Source organism: Eriocheir sinensis, chromosome 9, assembly GCF_024679095.1.
Source record: "Eriocheir sinensis breed Jianghai 21 chromosome 9, ASM2467909v1, whole genome shotgun sequence".
Classification (NCBI taxonomy): Eukaryota; Metazoa; Arthropoda; class Malacostraca; order Decapoda; family Varunidae; genus Eriocheir; species Eriocheir sinensis.
In genome coordinates, this window is record NC_066517.1 from 6,497,648 (window position 1) to 6,518,401 (window position 20,754).

Genomic DNA, 20,754 nt, shown 5'->3' on the forward strand with positions numbered 1-20,754 from the left:
TTATGCTATTGCTACACCTCACGGACGAAGCCAACATACAACCCATACCTACCGCGATACATACTAAAGTTTGACGGCGATCGAGGTACAGAAGATACGAAAAAACGGGCGATCGTCTCTCTATCGAGGTTGGGGTGGCACTTGCTGGCTCAGGCCTATGGTCATAGGGAGGGTCGGCTTTGTGCTTTCTACTACCATCATCAGTGTTCTCTCTATTCCTCTCTTCGCCGTTATACAGTCAAACTGACTGCACTTACACTAATGCTAAATATAGTTTTAAGAAGACTTCGGCGCTTCTGTTGCTTACGCTCCTTGAAATAAATCCCAGTACTCTATTTGCTCGATTTCTAGCTTGAATGCATTGTGCCCTTGGACGGAGATCAGAGCTCACAAAGACCCCTAAATCCCTCGCGCACCCAGACCTGCTTTTGAAAGTGTCATTTAAGCAATAGTTATGAGAGGGGTTGTTCCTACCTACAATCAGAATACTACATTTCCCTACATTGAACTCCATCTGCCATTTATCCGCCCAGTCATACAATCTGTTTAGTTCACCCTGGAGAATACTAGCGTCCTGATCCGACTCAATTACTCTACCGATCTTGGTATCATCTGCAAACTTACTGACATCACTACTAATTCCTGTATCTAAGTCATTGATATAAATAATAAACAAAGTGGACCGAATACCGAACCTTGTGGGACCCCACTCGTAACACATCCCCAGTCAGATCTTTTACCATTGATTTGCACTCTTTGCTTCCTATTGCTAAGCCACGCCTTGACCCAGTTCAAAACTTTACCCTCTACTCCGTGAGCCTGTAAGGAACAGTCGTTGATGAGGAACTTTGTCAAACGCTTTACTAAAATCAAGAAGATTACATCATAATTTTCATCTCTGTCTACCGCCTCAAATACTTCATTGTAGAAGGACAAGAAATTGGTGAGGCATGACCTACCTTTTGTGAACCCATGCTCCGAGTCGTGAATTAAACTATGTTTCTTTAGATGCTCCCGAATGTTCCTGGCTATTATGGACTCCAGCATCTTGCCTATAACCGATGTTAAGCAAATTGGGCGATAGTTTGAAGCAGCTGACCTGTCCCCCTTTTTGAAAATCGGAGTCACATTAGCTACTTTCCATAGGCTCGGCACATAGCCAGTATTTACCGACATCTTAAAGATGTCGGTTATTGGGTCACTGAGTACATCACCTAATTCCTTTAATACCCTCGGAAATATCCCGTTAGGACCTGGCGAGTTGTTCTTCTTAAGCTTATCTATCTCATCCTGAACTACTTGCCTGGAAATGATTATATCCCTCAATTTATCGTCATCCCCGCCCTCGTACACCTGAACCCTTTCCGGAATAGTTGTTCGATCTTCTTGTGTGAATACTGAAAGGAAGAAGTCGTTCAACAATGTGCTCATATTTTCGTAATTTTCTACTAGCTCCCCTGTGTTTGTTTTCAGCGGTCCAATTTTCTCCCGTGTTTTTGTTTTATACATCTGAAAGAAGCCCTTAGGATTACTTTTCGCCTCATTTGCTACTTTGATCTTCTGAGTTTTCCACCATCTGTCCAAGACTTAACTGTTACTCTATTATCAAATACGTATGTGCTGTTTATGTCTCACCTAACTCTACCAACTATGTAAATTTTTTTTATCATTAAACTCTAGGTGGAGCACATCTTGACTCACTCTCCCTTCGCTAAAATCTTCATCCTAAGAGGTTTCAATGTTTACCACCAGCTTTGGCTTGCATCCTCTTTCACTGACCAGCCTGGTGAACTAGCCAACAACTTTTCTTTCCTCAACGATCTAGAGCAATTGGCTCAGCACCCTACACGTATTACCAACCGCCTTGGAGATACGCCCAACATTCTATATCTCTTCCTAACCACTAATACTTCACCTTACTATATCAAACTGTTCTCTTCGTTGGGCTCCTCCGATCACAATCTTATTTCTGCAAACAGTCATACATTCATATACACATGACGATATATATATATATATATATATATATATAAATATATATATATATATATATATATATATATATATATATATATATATATATATATATATATATATATATATATATATCATCCTTCATCTGTATTTCCTCCTACCTAAGACGAACTCTTTCAAGAGGAGGTTGTCAGGACACCTCTCCTCCCGAAATTGAACCCTCTTTTGGCCACCTCCTTGTATTCTTTTTAGGAGCACCGAGTAGCGGGCTTTTTTTTATTTATTATAGTTTCCTTTTTTTGTGCCCTTGAGCTCTCTCCTTCGTTGTAAAAAAAATATATATATATATATATATATATATTATATATATATATATATATATATATATATATATATATATATATATATATATATATATATATATATATATATATATATATATATATATATATATATATATATATATATATATATATATATATATATATATATATATATATATATATATATATATATATATATATATATATCAGTGGTGGGCGCGGTACCAAAAGTTCGGGGTTGCGTTACACGGTACTGCGGTACCTCAAAATGCCCAGTGCGTTCCGCGGTACTGTCGTGTTACACTGGACCACTGATGGTGGGAGCTTATTCCATTCTCGCACTACAACGTTGGTGAAGAAAAATTTGGTGCAGTCTGAATTTACTTGTCTACATTTGAGTTTTGTGCCATTGTTCCTCGTTCGCAAAGTGTCATCGATCATAAACAATTTTGTTCTGTCTACATTCGTGAAACCATTAAGTATTTTAAAACATTCGATCAGTTTTCCTCGGAGGCGACGTTTCTCAAGAGAGAACATGTTAAGGGTGGAAAGCCTTTCTTCGTAGGATTTGTTGCGCAAGGAAGGGATAATTTTTGTTGCTCGACGCTGAACACCTTCTAGTTTAGCAATGTCCTTTGCATGGTGGGGAGACCAAAACTGTACCGCATATTCCAAGTGGGGTCTGACTAAACTATTGTAGAGCGGAAGTATTACATCTTTATTCTTGAATAAAAAGTTTCTCTTAATGAAGCCCAACATTCTGTTCGCTTTATTTGCTGCATCGATGCACTGATGTGAGAATTTGAGGTTTGACGCGATTTTAATCCCCAGGTCCTTAACGCATTGAACGCTTGTGAGTTTAACACCGCGTATTTCGTAATCGAACTTATTTTTTGTTTGAGAGAGAGAGAGAGAGAGAGAGAGAGAGAGAGAGAGAGAGAGAGAGAGAGAGAGAGAGAGAGAGAGAGAGAGAGAGATTCTTCTTCTTCCTCCTCTTACTCTTTCCTTTCTTTTATTAGATTATCTCTATTTATCTCTCTTAACGTATAAGAGAGAGAGAGAGAGAGAGAGAGAGAGAGAGATCTTCTTCTTCCTCCTCTTACTCTTTCCTTTCTTTTATTAGATTATCTCTATTTATCTCTCTTAACGTATAAGAGAGAGAGAGAGAGAGAGAGAGAGAGTGTTGGTGGTAGCGAGTGTTCTAAGTGCTAGTCGGTTCACGGATAATGAAACTCAGTATCCGTTAGGGTTGCTTTATTGCACAAAAATACAACAAGTCATTAAGACAAACACAACACAAAAAAAAGGTGTTTGTGTGGGTATGCGTTTGTGTGAATGTTGTTTGTGTAGGTTAACATTTAAGTGTTGGTGTATGTGTATAACAATGTGTAACGGTGGACAACAAGAGAACGTGGACGGACAGTCAAAGGTAAACGAATACAAGGAAAGTTAACGATGAAGACGCGACAAGACAGACTGACAGACACAGTGACGATGGACATTACATGAAAACACTGAGAATCTTAGTCTCTCTTTGCAGCACCCCGTTTTCTTGTGTCACTGAGGGGAAGGAACACGCGATTCGAGCGGTGACTGCTACAAGAGAGAGAGAGAGAGATTCTTCTTCTTCCTCCTCTTACTCTCCCTTTCTTTTATTAGATTATCTCTATTTATCTCTCTTAACGTATAAGAGAGAGAGAGAGAGAGAGAGAGAGAGAGAGAGAGAGAGAGAGAGAGAGAGAGAGAGAGAGAGAGAGAGAGAGAGAGAGAGAGAGAGGGGGCGACACAAATCAGCTGAGTGTTCTTCCTCCTCCTCGTACTCTTTCCTTTATTTCATTAAATTATCTCTATTTATTTCCTTTAATGTATGAGAGAGAGAGAGAGAGAGAGGGGGGCGACAAATCAGCTGAGTGTACTTCCTCCTCCTCGTACTCTTTCCTTTATTTCATTAAATTATCTCTATTTATTTCCTTTAATGTATGAGAGAGAGATAGAGAGGCGGACGTAAATCAGCTGCGTGGACTTCTTCCTCCTCCTCCTCTTACTTTCCTTTATTTCATTAAATTATCTATTTATCTCCCTTAACGTATGAGAGAGAGAGAGGGGGGGGGGGGACGGAAATCAGCTGATGGGAGAGCGTCGATGGGTGGTGCTGGAGACGAGACGAGCCGGAGTGACGGGTATATTGCTTATATTTCTTCACTTATTATAATTATAAATTTGTTTTTATTTACTAGGTAATACACATGTAGTGTACATGAGATTAGGTGGAAACTATACAGTAGGAAAGATGTGCCCGGAATAAGTAACATAATAATGTTGTAGATAACAATAATATACAGGTACAGGTAATTATTTAATAGATTATTTCTAAGGAGCAAGATTTTCACCGACCTGCCAGTAGTGAAGTTGAGCCCGGACTTAGAGTTCGAACGTTACACGTTCTAAGTCCGTCTACGTTAGCACGGTACACGTTAGTAACGTGTCTGTCTACCCCCTTTTTTCTCTGTTGCAAGTTATTGCGAGATAATCGGCACGCAGGCAACTAAAGATAAATTGATTTAACGTACCATAGGAGTTAAGAGGTGTTGATTAATTTGAGAGGCAGGTATGGTTCCTCCTAGAAAAGCATAGGTGAAAAAAATCCTGGTTCCAACCTCTCTCCGATGAAAAATCACATCCTTTTAATTAACAATAGGTACCTATCCTTTTCAGTGAAAGTGCCTCCCCTTTTTCCCACGGTGTCTGTGCGTATGTCCGACTGTCTGTCTGTCTGTCTGTCTGTGCTCCCCCCCCTCCGGCCCCCTCAAACAGTGGTATGGTTTATTTTTATTTGCATATTTATTTATTCATTAATTATTATCATCACTATTTTTCTTTAAAGTGTTTGCCGGTACCGCGAAAAGTACCGCAGAAAATGTGAACGCGGTACCGGTAGTCCGGTACTTTCAGCAATCCTCTGCGGTACTGCGGTACCGGTTTGGTAGTGTGGTAGTACCGCAGTACCGCAAAAAATACCGTAAGTGCCCGGCACATACATATATATATATATATATATATATATATATATATATATATATATATATATATATATATATATATATATATATATATATATATATATATATATATATATATATATATATATATATATATATATAGGTTAGGCGGTGGCTGAACAGATAACAAGACGGCCCCATGTTCAGGAGGACGCGAGTTCAATCCCCAATCGGTGCCACAAAGCTGGGATTTTTCAGTCGCCGCCGAGTGGCTTAAAACTACCCACATGCTGTCCAGAAGACCACCTATCAACCCGGACTCTAGATTCTAGGATTAAAGATGAGCTCCGGGAGGGCAGCATGAGCCAATGCAAGATGGCGCCACTATAAACACTCGCCTGCGCCAGAACGGGCTGGGCCGATCCTCAGGACCCACCGGGAAGAAGCCTTGGACCGACCATCAGGATCCACCGGGATGAAGCCTACCGGAGCAATAGGCCAAGACGTAAAAAAAAAAAAATATATATATATATATATATATATATATATATATATATATATATATATATATATATATATATATATATATATATATATATATATGTATATATATATATATATATATATATATATATATATATATATATATATATATATATATATATATATATATATATATATATATATATATATATATATATATATATATATATATATATATATATATATATATATATATATATATATATATATATATATATATATATATATATATATATATATATATATATATATATATATATATATATATATATATATATATATATATATATATATATATATATATATATATATATATATATATATATATATATATATATATATATATATATATATATATATATATATTGCTGATGCAGCGCTCTACGAGGGCCGTCAACAATTACGATGTTAGCCTGAAAATAGTTTTCAATGCACTTTTTTTCAAACATCGTAGTGAGTGAGTGAGTGTCTTAATTGGCTTCACGAATAAATCACAAATATCCATTCATGTCTGATACTTTCGTTATAGTATATCACAATTGAACATCGAACGATCATTTTCATCACACACAATTTATCTTTGAGTACAAGCACTAATTAATAGCCATGATCGGTCATGTTACGAATTCTCTTAATTTCAGTCTGGAGAATTACACAACACAGTGGTTGATTTCATGCTTCTTGTACCTTACACAATTTAAGCATTTCTTCTCAGCCATGGTGCACTCCTGTGATTTATGATTGTCAGAGCATTCAAAACAGTTTGGGCCATTGGTCTTGGCAGCACAGTTGGCCTCAAGATGGCCATATCTCTGACATTGATAACATATAATTGCATGGTATCTGTCTCTCACTGTGTATATTCCCCATTCTAATTTTAACTTGTAATGATTTTTGTGAATCAGCTATCTCACAGTTGGGTCACACCTCAATATGTGGGCTCACTAAAAACAGCTCAATCTTATTATCAACACCCTCAATTGTGTGTAAGAACTCATTGCGGTTTAAGATGGTCTCCTTTATTTTTTCCTTGGTCTCCTCTTTATGCACATTGCATATCATGATCTTTGGTTTCATGTTTCCATCACTCTTGGTACTAATTTGCTCAACAGACTCCAGTTTTTGAGCAGCCTCAGCACTTGTGTTCTCATTATCAAAGTTCATGACAATGTTACCTCTATTTGTAAATCTTGAATCAGTTATTTGAATACCATCCAATGCCTGGGAGATTTCATCCTGCATGTCTGTTGCCTTCTTTTCCTATTTAGAAACTTTTACAACTAAGAGATTCTTCTTGACCTTCTTGCCTCTCTTTGCCACCTCAGCCCAGCTTGATTCAGCATGCTCAGCACATTTAAGCGTGTCAACAACTGATCCCAGCTCCTCCTGCACCTTCACAGCCCTTGATTCAACTTCATCTTTAACTACAGATATTTCCTTAGATAATTCTTGCTTGAATTCATCCAATTTTTCCACAATGCTGGTAGCCAGAGATGCTTTACGGAGGCATGGGGTGCATATCCAATTTATTTTAGGTATATTATCCAGGTTGATCCCAGACAAATTAGTACACTTCACATGACACCACCTAGTGCACAAACAGCAACCAATCCACTTCTCGCCCATGAATTTTGCACAAACATAACAGAAAACGTCCAGTCCCTTGGCCCTAACAGCGGCCATGTCGACACTTTCTGTGCAGAGCTAGGCGCAACACCTCCGCTCAGCACCACCAGGGGCGTAGCCAGGATTTCAGTGAGGGGGTGGGCACAATCTTTACCAGTCTGTCTCAATACTGATAAGGATTTACGTTAGTGGTTCTTAACCTTTTCATCGTATGACCCCCTCCAGGGTATTACCGTGACCCCTATAATAAATTTTGTAATGGTGACCTTTTTTTTTTTTTTACGTCGCGGCCTATTGCGCCGGTAGGCTTTTTCCCGGTGGGCCCTGATGGTCGACCCAGCCCGTTCTGGCGCAGGCGAGTGTTTATAGTGGCGCCATCTTGCATTGGCTTATGCTGCCCTCCCGGAGCTCATCTTTAATCCTAGAATCTAGAGTCCGGGTTGATAGGTGGTCTTCTGGACAGCATGTGGGTAGTTTTAAGCCACTCGGCGGCGGCTGAAAAATCCCAGCTTGGTGGGATTGAACTCGCGTCCTCCTGAACGTGGTGCCGTCACTCTGTCGACTCAGCCACCGCCTCCCCTTTGTGTAAAGGTAAGGTAAAACAAAATTATATGAAGATCCTGATTTATAGAAAAATATTACAGATAAAAGACCTTGAAAAATGTCACAGATCCCCTACAAGTGCTATTTCAAAATCCATGGAACTAATGCACATAAAATAAAACCTACTTATTCAATCAATGGGAGGACTGACGTCATTGTTTTGCAGCCATAAGTACATCAAAGCGAGGAGCAGTGCTTAACAGGCAACATCTCATGTCGCTGTCAATCACAAGTCTACTGCGTGCCTTCGTTTACAGTGCCATCATTGATGAGAATCCAGCCTCGCAGCGATAGGTCGAGGTCCAGTATGGTCAGTGCACGCACCGAAAGAAGAGGATAGTCGTCATTCAGTGTCGCCCAAAATGTCGGAAGCTCTTGTTCAGAAAAATCGACTTTCAACTGAGTATCCTCACGAATTTGAAGAAATTCTACCTTCGCAGCAACATCAGCATCACAGCTGGCACTGTCCTTCACTGAGAAGGGTCTGGAGATCCACGCATCAGTACAGCGGTCATCCAGTCCTGGAAAATAACTTTTGATGGCGTCATTCACCTCCAGAAGATGAGCTGAGATCTCCTCACGGAAACTGCATTCAGCTTCAACCATAGAATATAGGATAGTTGTCATATGAGGGACGAAAGTTGTGTCACTGTCCTGAACTCTTTTCACGTAAAGTTGAATCTTACACTTGAATACTGCGACTTTGTCACGAACTGTGTGCAGCATTGCAAGGTGTCCTTGGAGTGAAATATTCAGGGAATTCACTTCAGAGGAAGAAATCAACCAAGTAGGCAACCTTTGTTACGAAACAGTCTTCTTGCATCATTTCGTGTAGAAGATTTTCTTTCAAGGTACGACCTTCTTGTAACAGCATCGTTATTTCCTCTCAAAGTTGCAGCACGCGATTCAGAACTTTGCCACGTGAGAGCCAACGTACCTCCGTGTGAAACAGGAGAACAGAGAAGTCAGAGCCCATTTTATCACAAAGCACTTTAAAAATCCTTGAAATTGTTGCGCTCCCTCGGATATGGTTCACAATCTTCACAACGTCTGTGAGCACTTCTTGAAGTCCAGGTGGGATAGTCTTCATCGCCAAAATATAAAGATGAATCATGCAAGGAGTGAAGGAGACATGCAGAGCGACATTCTTCACGAATCATGGAAGGAGCACCATCTGTACACAGACCGACAAGTGCTTCCCAACTCAGCCCATGTTTAATAAGGAGAAAGGCTTCTAGGATTTTTAAAATATCTTCTCCACGAGCTGTTGTGGCCACTGGCTCAGAGTACAAGTACTCATCCTTCATACCTTCCTTGTCAAGGTAGCGAACATAAACAATAAGTTGGGAACATGAGGCAACATCTGTCGACTCATCCAGTTGCAAGGAATAAACAGGACTACTCTTCACAGCACTCAACACATGCAGGAAAATATCCTCACTCATGTCCGAGATCCTACTTTTGACTGTACATTCAAAAGGGAAATTGCCCTCAATTTGTGTGCCTGCTGTTCTACAAGAATCACCTTCGTTGCTTCCAGAATGCAAGGCTTAATCAGATTTTCACCAATGGTATGAGGCTTCTTGGTCTGCGCGATTTTTAGAGCAATTTTGTATGAAGCCTCCAGTGCGCTGCTTTGTTCTGATGAGCGAACTGACCAGTGGAATCGATGCGACTGGCCTTCAGAGCAGCTTCTTTTCGCTTGAAGTAATCCAAGCTTTTGTCCACCAGTTAACTATGGTAAGACCCAAAGTGAACCTTCAGTTTTCTTGGTCTCATACTTTCATGGCTCAAAACCTTGGTGCAACTGTTGCGCCTTGGGAGCAGGGGCGTTCCTAGACATTTTGGGGCCCGGGGGGCTCATTCCCATTTGGGGCCCCTCTTATGGGGTGAGAGGCGAGCACAATGAGCCAAAGCAGCTGCGGGGTTTAGTGGGGTGCTGTTAGCCCCCACCCCCCCACCCCGGGAAAATTTTTAGAATATGAGCAATTGTAGAATCATTTTAAAGGCACTTGTAAATGCAAATTTCAGATATTTTATTTCTTAAAACTAGGTGCACACTGAATAATTGAAGATCCACTTAATCCAGTTAAGCATAATGATAAATGGTAAAAATGAGGATAACAGTAATGTACTCTGATGGCGATATGATGTGGAGGGAGTTAAATGAATCAATATTGCTGGAAGGGACTCCATTATGTAAAGGGAGATAGATCAGGGTGAAGGGAGTTAGAACAGAGTGAATCATGACTGGAGGGAGAACAAAGTTTGGGGCGGTAGAACAGAGTTAGCTATATATTATTCTTTATTCATAATTCTCTCCCTCTTCCACACATGACACTGACACCTCAGTAATCAATTGCCTTAGATCGGCCCCCGGGCCCTGCCCTTACCCCAATCAACGTTACCCACCCTCCTAGGTCTATAATGGTCTCCATGATTGGAAGGGGGCCCCTGAAGAGCCCTATTTCTTTGACATAACATTTTTGTTACATTTTTGTTTACAAAATTGAAAATTGGGGCCCTTTAGTGAGACCCAAATTTGTCTTTCGGGTCCAAATATAAATGGGGCCCTTGACCATTTTGGGGCCACTGAATTTAGCTTGTCCTCCTGCCATAGCAGCAATGGTTAAATTTCGCATTTTGGGGCCCCCCTCACTTTGGGGCCCGGGGGGCGATTTCAAACAGCCCCCCCTCGCCCCCCCCCTCAGGAACGCCACTGCTTGGGAGTCACATCCAGGAGAGGAGCACATACAGACCCGCAGCTATGATCTGGTTGACTGACTGATTGTGGTTGATGTTTTCAGCAGCTGGCCGCATCACGTACATGAAATAAATTATTTTCTCCCAAACCCTCCGCGACCCCTCGAGAAACCCCAAACGACCCCCAGGTTAAGAACCGCTGATCTACACAATATAATTTATTTGGGCGGTCACAGCCATGCACGGCATGTCATTTTCGAGAACTTCCAACAAACCCACAAAAAAGGAGTTCCTGAAGGGGAGGGCACGTGCCCCCCGCCCCCCCTGGCTACGCCACTGAGCACCACGGTCATATATATATATATATATATATATATATATATATTATATATATATATATATATATATATATATATATATATATATATATATATATATATATATATATATATATATATATATATATATATATATATATATATATATATATATATATATATATATATATATATATATATATATATATATATATATATATATATATATATATATATATATATACAGAAAAGTAGACAGTTCAAGGGTTAGAAAAAAAAACAATAATGAAAAAAAAGCCCGCTACTTACTGCTCCTGAATAGAGTACAGAGGAATGGCCAAAAAGAGAGGTCAATTTCGGGAGGAGAGGTGTCCAGATACCCTCCTTTCGAAAAAGTTCAAGTCGTAGGCAGGAGGAAATAAAGATGAAGGAAAATTGTTCCAGTTTACCAGCGTGAGGGATGAAAGAGTGAAGATGCTGGTTAACTCTTCCATAAGGGGTTTGGACAGTATAGGGATGAACTTGATTAGAAAGTCGTGTGAGGCGAGGCCGCAGGAGGGGGGGAGGCATGCAGTTAGCAAGTTCAGAAGAGCAGTCAGCGTGGAAATATCGATAGAAGATAGAAAGAGAGGCAGCATCACAACGGAATTTAAGAGGTAGAAGACTATCACTAAGAGGAGGAGAGCTGATGAGATGAAGAGCCTTAGACTCCACTCTGTCCAATAGAGCTGTGTGAGTGGAGCCCCCCCACACGTGAGTTGCATACTCCATACGAGGGCGGACAATGCCCCTGTATATGGATAGCAACTGTGCGGGGAAGAAGAACTGGCGCAGACGATACAGAACGCCCAACCTCGAGGAAGCTGATTTAGTGAGAGAGGAGATGTGAAGTTTCCAGTTAAGATTTTGAGTTAAGGATAGACCGAGGATGTTTAGTGTTGAAAAAGGTGAGAGCTGAGTATTGTCGAAGAATAGGGGATAGGTGTTTGGAAGATTGTGTCGAGCTGATAGGTGGAGAAATTTAGTTTTTGAGGCATTGAAGGACACAAGGCTCCTTCTACCCCAATCGGAAATGATAGCAAGGTCTGATGTTAAGCGTTCTGCAGCCTCCAGTCTGGAGTCATGTACTTCCTGTTGGGATGGTCTTCTATTGAAAGAAATTGAATAATGCAGAGTGGAATCGTCGGCGTATGAGTGGACAGGGGAGTCTGTTATGGATAGAAGATTATTGATGAATAACAGGAAGAGAGTGGGTGATACAACCGAGCCCTGTGGAACACCACTGTTAATAGGTTTAGGGGAAGAACAGTGACCGTTTACCACCGCAAAGATAGAACGGCCGGAAAGGAAACTGGAGATAAAGGAACAGAGGGATAGAATCCGAAAGAGGGCAGATTAGAAAGCAAAGACTTGTGCCAGACTCTATCGAAGGGTTTCGATATGTCTAGCGCAACAGAGAAAGTTTCACCGAAACGGCTAAGAGAGGATGACTTACATTTCCACTCGGAATCGTGCCGAATCTATTCTGCGACTCACTAAAAACACATTCATCATTAGAAAATCAGTTAGGAGAGCAAGAAGATCGCCAGTAGAACGCCCCTTGCGGAACCCATACTGGCGATCAGTTTTGATTGATTGATTTAAATTAGGCGCCGCAACAGCCAGGGTCATATGGCGCCGCATTCAATGAGTTAAAAACTAAAGAAAAGATGAAAAAAACTAAACTAAAAGGGCTAAAAAAGGAACCTAAAAAAGTAAACTAAGAGCAAAGTCAAACAAAACAAGACGAAACAAATCACACAGAAAACGGTCATAACTCATGGAGAAGGCCACCCTTCTCCATAAAGAGAAGTCCCTCATGTCCAGGGGAAAGGCATCTCCCTCCCAGCATCAGTGAAAGACGGAATGATCTGTCTTCTCCCCGACACTGCAACAGGTATCGCACTCGCAGGTCCCCCAAACTGGGCACTCGACCAGCAAGTGCCGCACGGTCAGGGGAACCAAGCAGTCATCACAATAAGGCTGCACTCCCCGGGACATGAGGTAACCATGTGTTAGACGCGTATGACCCGTCCGAAGACGGGTCACGGCTGTCTGCGAGCGATGGTCACGGACACTTTCGTATGACCAAGGACGAGACACAGTCCAGGTAATCTCTCCCATTTTGGAAGTCGCACCCCGAGCATTCCACCTCTCCTGCCAACTGGCGAGAATTGCCTTGCGAATCTCTGGAAACATATCTGTACATGGGACAGCACTAGGAGGGGCAGCTCTAGCTGCTGCCTCCCTTGCAAGTCCATCAGCTCGTTCGTTCCCGTGTACGCCAACGTGTCCTGGAACCCAACAAAACCCAACGCGATATCCCCTGTTGCTGAGCAAATACAGCCACTCGAGAGCAGATAAAACTAGGGGATTAACAGAGGGAGTAAAGGAGCCCAGCGCAGAAAGAGCGCTACGAGAATCACTAAAAATCATAAAAGAGTCCACAGGAAGGGTAAAAATAATCTGTAAAGAGAGGACTATTGCAGACAGCTCTGCAGTAAATACAGAAGCAACAGAAGAAAGACTACCTCCCCGACAGAAGGAGGGGAACACAACACCAAAGCCAATTCCAGCATTCAATTTAGAGCCATCAGTAAAGACAGGGATGGAGTCCGAGTGTTCAGTGAAATGCTCTAAAAATAAGGCTCAGGACGCAGATGGCGGTAAATCCCTCTTACTATCTATAGTGGGAGAACACACGAATACACCGGGCAACTACCAGTATCCAACCCTAGGTACTCGATAAAGGCAGATAAGAATGGGAGGGAAAGACAACAGTGTCATGGCAGACGCTACCCGAAACCCAAAAGGTTTAGGGAGACTAGGTCGCTCATCATATGCAGGCGAACGGGAATCCCGCAAAATTGACACACAAGGAACTGATTCTGGAAGGCGTTGGACGCGGAACCAGCAACGGAATAGAGAGGACTGGCGTCTCAAATCCAGAGGCAGGACGAGGAGGCATCCACGAGGAGGCTAGGTATCGGTGAAGACCGGAATGCACCAGTATACTGAGTCCAACACAACAGCAACACCAGTGTACTGAGTCCAACACGCGTAGGTGAGCCTCCTTGGCGGAGGAGTATCCCTCGCAGCCATATTCCAACTTGGAAAGGATGAGTGTTCTGTGGAGGAGTAGCGTGTCCCTGTCTGCACCCCAAGAGGTATGAGCAAAAACACGAAGGAGGGACAGGGCTTTCTGACAAGGCGCCTTAACGTAACGTAAATGAGGCACCCAGGTTAGGCGGCTATCAAATAAAAGACCGAGGTAACGAGTCGTCTCTACACAGGACAGTCGCCTATTACCAAGATATAAGTCAGGGTCCGGATGAACGCCTCGAAGACGACAGAAATGCATAGCTACTGTCTTTGAGGACGAAAATCGAAAGCCGCGCGTATTTGCCCAATTGGCGACTCTATTAATAGTCAATTGCAGCTTTCGTTCAATCAACGACATCCTTGCAGCAGAAAACGACATGGATAAATCGTCTACATATAAGGAGCTATGAACTCCATCAGGCAGGACACCAACGACTCCATTAATAGCCACAGCAAATAGCGTAACACTGAGAATACTTCCCTGTGGTACACCATCCTCAAGTGGACAAACCTCGGAAAGAGTACTCCCCACTCTAACCCGTAAAAGACGATGAGATAAAAACTCCTGAATAAAAACAGGGAGACGGCCACGAAGACCAAACTCAAACAGGTTAAGTAAAATTCCATGACACCAAGCGGTGTCATAGGCCTTCTCCAGATCAAAAAACACGGTCATCTGGTGGTGATTATTGGCAAACGCCTCACAAACTGAGGACTCCAAGGATAAAAGAGCATCCGAAGTGGAGCGCACCTTTCGGAAACCATATTGCACCGGTGTCAATAAATTCCGGCTCTCCAAGTACCACATAAGCCTGACATTCACCATCTTCTCCATCACTTTACAAATGCAGGATGTTAAAGAAATAGGACGATAGTTAGTTGCTTGGAGATGATCTTTCCCAGGCTTCAAAATGAGGAGAATTACAGCTACACTCCACAGAGATGGAAAATCACCGGTACGCCAAATGAAATTGTAAAGATCCAATAAAAATGTAAAACCACAGTCAGACATGTGGCGTAAGAAAGCATAAGGGATGTCGTCTGGACCTGGCGAGGAATCATGACACTGGGATAAAGCCGTCTTCAACTCGGAGAGAGAAAATGGGATATTATAAGATTCCCCTCCGGTGGAAGCGAAGTTAACGCCGAGTGATTCCACATCCCGGCGATAACGAGCCCCTGGTGCAGTAGGATCTTTCCTAGAGACACTGGCAAAGTGCTTGGCGAATAGGTCAGCAACAGTCTTAGGGTCCGCCACCGTTTCCCCCGCATGCGATAACACTGGAGGGGGAGGGGGGGAAAACTTCCCAGAGATCTTACGAACTCTGTTAAAGACTTCTGTAAGTGTAGTTCTGGTAGTGATGGAAGAGAGATAAGCCTTCCAAGAAATTCGTTGAGCCTCCTTGAAAGTGCGTCGTGCTCGAGCACGCGCTCGCCGAAAAGCATCCAAACACTGGGGGTTCCCACGGTGACGACGAAGTCGAGAGAATGCAGCACGCTTCTCTTGCACAGCAGTAGTGCAAGCGGCGTTCCACCAGGGAACAGGATGTTTAGGGAACCGGCCAGACGTCCTGGGGACGGATTGAAGGGCTGCAGAAAGTAGGGCATCAGTGAAATAGGATGCAGCCTCGTCAGAAGTTTCAAAGTCAGCCAACGGACGAAGAGAGGAGCTAAGTTCCGTAAATCGCTGCCAGTCTGCTTTATCTAGACGCCAGCGAGAAAGGCGTGACTGCGGTACAGAATCAATGCGTTCCAATAAAATTGGAAAGTGGTCACTGCCATATAAGTCCGGTAAGACCCGCCAACGAAAATCAGGAAGATAATTAGAAGTGCAAAGTGAAAGATCTATAGAGGTAAAAGTACCAGTCTGGCTATGAAAATGTGTCACCTCCCCAGAGTTTAAAATTTCTAATCCCTGATCCTCAATAAAAGAAGCAACTAAAAGTCCACGTGGGTTGGTAGCACCATCATCCCACAACGGATGGCGACCGTTAAAATCCCCTAATAAAAGTAAAGGCAAGGAAAGTTCCTGCACCAGGTCGTCAAGATCGTGTCTGTCAACGGGAACACCAGGAGGGAGATAAAGGCTACATAATGTATAAAATTTGCCTAAATAAACCTTAACAGCAACAGACTGCAACGTTGAGTGAAGCTGTAATGGGACATAAGGGATATCACAGCGAACGAATATGGCGGTGCCACCATGGTGGCCCTGTCCAGGATTAGGGGTACTGTAAACGGCACGATACCCAGGAGGACTAGAGTGAGTGTAGTCTCCGAGCATTGTCTCCTGTAAACAAAGGCAAGCAGGAGAAAACCGAGATATCAATGCTCGGAGTTCCTCCCACGAGGCTCGTAGGCCTCTACAATTCCACTGTAGGAGTAGGAAGATGTCTATTTTCGAGTGCGCTCCAGGCGAGCCCCTGAAAGAGACTGCCTTTTACCCACCTGATTCGGTACGGTAATACGACGAGAAGAGGAGACTGGGACCCGAGAGAAGCCGGGTCGAGGGACCTCGAGCTTTCTCCCAACAAAGGAACCTGCGCCCCCTCCGGACGCCGCACTACTAGAGCCAGACCGCACACCACTCCCCGAAGCTACATGCTCGCGGGGAGGATTCCCAACACTATATCCAAGGGATTCCTCAGTTTCCATATCCCGATCAGGAAAACCACTAGAAGCAACAGGAACTGGAACAGAGGGGGTCTCAGCAGGCTCAATATGAGCCTCCGCATCTTCCTCCATAGGCCTATCCTGAGAGACCCCAGAATCATGTATACCTACAGTAATCTTAGTTGGCGGAACAGATTCAACTGAATCTGTAGAACCGCGATGTCGCTTCTTCATACCTCTGGCGGACTTCGGCGAAGCAATGTGAGGTGCATGTACATCAACATGCATCACCTGGGACGAGGCCAGATAAGCCCCATCAGAACCTGGAGGTGACTCGACAGAATCACAGGACAAAAGGAAAAATCTATTATGGGACGTAATAACAGTAGCTTCAAAGGGCCGGGAGGAAACCGTAGAGGACACCTGAGCAGCGGGCTGGGCAGAAGAGCGAGTGCCTAGCGATGAGGTGTACGTCTTTGCTCCAGTACCGGCCTTCTGGTGGTAGAGGAGTTCACGGCGCGCACTACCAAGGCTGATAAACTGACTATTTGCAAGTTGCAAAATATCCTGTTCCAGGCGATATCGTGGGCACTGTCTGGAAGACAAATGGTGAGCATCCTGGCAATAGAAGCAATAAGCATCTGACTCACATTCCGCCGTGGAGTGTGAGCCTAATGCAGAACAATTACCACACCGAGAAGGCTCAGTGCAGTATTTCTTACCATGACCATACCCGTAACATGAAAAACACTGTAGAGGGCGATCAACAAAAGGCTTTACCCGAAGATGGAGGGGGCCAATACTGACACGGTCAGGGAGGGTAGAACCAAAAAAGGTGAGAAGTATCATGTTAGCTGAACCCTTCATCTTGGACACCTTATGAACAGAACTAGGGCACATCCCAAGTATTTCCTCCTCAGAGAAATCGTAGAGGTCATGATTATATATACTGCCTTTACTATAATTGAAGGTATGGTGTGCTTTGACCGTTTCAAACATATTGTCAGCAGGGCATGGTAGATGTTGCAGCATTTTAGCTTGAGTAATATCTTTAGCCCTGACTAACACTCCCTTCCCATACTTTTTCAGATTCCCCTCAGGGATCGTGCCAATTTCTTTGGTGAGGTACCTAGCAGCATGAATGAAGTTGCCACGCCCATTCCTATAGTATGCAACAAACCAGCGAGGGGGAGGGACCTGGCTGTCCCTGGGAGTTGGCTCTAACAAAGCGTCTTCGAAGAGGTTCGGGACATAGTCCATGTCACTGTCAGAAATATTGGAAGAGCGGAGAAGTTTCGCTTGAAATCCAGCACCTGCGATAGGCAGAGTCGCAACAGCGTCACACGCCGACTGGGCTTCAGCGCTGGAAGCAAAGGTCACATAGCATCTGTTTGACTTGAAGTCTCCATCATAAATGAGACGGATACGAAGGACTGGGCCAAATGGCTTGAGTAAGGAGTGCAAGGCACGGTAGGAAAACGATGGATCGATATTCACCATCTGAAGTGCGTCCAGCTTGGAAGAGGGACGCACATCAGAGCTACCCCCGGAATGGGAGGCAGCCTTGTCAGACACACGTGGACTTTTATGTTGCACGGACTTGTTTTGGTCAGCCCCTCTAGGAGGTAGGAACTTTCCAGCGGCACCACCAGGAACGGTGAAAGGCTCCAAGGTGGCGACGAGAGAGGACCGTGTAGGGGTAATCGGGGACAGGCGGACGTCAGGGAGAGAGGCAGGCCGAGGCAAGGGAAACTTAACCATACACAGGGGAGGTGTTTCACTCCCCCACACCCCCACCCACCACGGAGCCCAACAAGGGGAAGCTGAATTTTGGGGCCAGACCGCACCCAACAGCCCCAGGGGTAATGGGGAAGTATACGCATCCACTCCCAGGTGTTTACCGGCGGCCGCGGGACCGTTGCGACGGCCCACCCGGCAATGACCACTTGACCCTAGCCTTCGCATGACCAGCCGATTGATTCAGTGGGGCCACACTGAACCACCCGTCTTACCCCAACCCTCCCACCAAAGGAGCGTGTTGCCCACCGAGGGGAACTACACCCTGCCCCGCGGTGGACTCAACCCCCAGATGAAAGGGCACGGGGAGTATACGGGACGCCACGCACGGCAAACACGTGGGGAGACAGTAGCCCTGCCCTGGGTGGTAAAAGGGCAGGGCGGGAGAAGGCAACACCACCAGTAGGCCTCCTCTACCGGTGATGAGGGGGGAGCACTTGGTCCACGAGGCCAACGGACATCGAGCCCTATCGAGGTGGGCAAGCCACCACGGTAGGTGGTGCCGCCGACCTCGCTTCAAGCCCCGTCACCACGACAAGGTGACTCCCTTTCGACGGGGTACTGGCGATCAGATAGAAGGTTAGAAGTGGAAAGGTGCTTTAGAATTTTCCGGTTAAGGATTGATTCAAAAGATTTAGATAGACAAGAAAGTAAAGCTATAGGGCGGTAGTTTGAGGGATTGGAACGGTCACCCTTTTTAGGCACAGGCTGTACGAAGGCGTACTTTCAGCAGTAAGGAAAGGTAGATGTTGATAGGCAGAGACGAAAGAGTTTGACCAGGCAGGGTGTCAGCACGGAAACAGTCTTTTAAGGACAATAGGAGGCACTCCATCAGGTCCATAAGCCTTCTGAGAGTTGAGGCAAGAGAGGGCATAGAAAAAATAATTATGAAAATTCATAATAATAGGCATAAAGGAGTCAGAGGGGGGATGAGTAGGAGGAATATGCCCAGAATCGTCCAGGGTGGTGTTCTTACAGAATGTTTTAGCGAAGAGTTCAGCCTTAGAGATAGATGAGACGGCGGTGCTGCCGTTAGGATTAAGGAGAGGAAGGAAAAAGGAAGAAGTGAAATTGGAGGATATATATATATATATATATATATATATATATATATATATATATATATATATATATATATATATATATATATGGCGCCACTATAAATACTTGCCTGCGCCATGACGGGCTGGGGACGAATACCATCCAGGCCCCTGAAGCAAGCCTACCGGCGCAATAGGCGGAGAAAAAAAAAATATATCTATCTATCTATCTATCTATCTATCTATCTATCTATATCTATATCTATCTATCTATCTATCTATCTATCTATCTATCTATCTATCTATCTATATATATATATATATATATATATATATATATATATATATATATATATATATATATATATATATATATATATACCTTTTCATACTTGCCATTTTGGATAAGAAGAAAACATAATATGGTGTAAATATGAAGTACTGCAACGAGTCTAATCAACGTTTACTAGGCTCAGCATATCTGTAGGATAGAGGACAACATATAACACTGCACAAAAGTGGCGGCAACACTTAGCTCAGATGCCAAAAGCATTTGGGTATTTCACCGTGTTGCCAAATTGCAACTCTAGGAGATTACGTGTTAAGCCTCCCCTTCTTAATCCACACTCTTATTGTCTCCTGGGATGTGCAGGTGTGTGAAGGAAGAGAAGTGTGGGATGGGGTGGGGTCGCGGTGCCAGACTCAGCGGACTTCAAAAGAAAGAATGAGGAAGTGAAAATCTGCCTCCTGCCCAGCTAAAAGAGTAAAAGTGACACCGGCCTCGACTGTAGCAGAACCTTCGCACTCCTGCTAACCATGATGTTTACATTTCCACTCGGAATCGTGCCGAATCTATTCTGCGACTCACTAAAAACACATTCATCATTAGAAAATGCCACAACCCTCATTTTTATAATTCTTCAAGAGACGTCTGGCACCTCGCCAAAAATATCTCCTCCAATTTCACTTCATCTTTCCCTCCTTTCCCTAATCCTGACGCAACGCCGTCTCGTCTGTTTCTAAGGCTGAACTCTTCGCTGAATCTTTCTCTAAAAAGTCCACTCGGAACGATTCT

At 43.5% G+C, this 20,754-nt stretch overlaps 1 protein-coding gene across 4 annotated transcripts in view; it reads left to right on the top strand.

Annotated features, from left to right (window-relative positions):
* The window catches only part of LOC126995872 (uncharacterized), a 163,515-nt gene that overhangs the window by 78,285 nt on the left and 64,476 nt on the right, over nt 1-20,754 (top strand). The gene's annotated exons all lie outside the window — the stretch shown is intronic.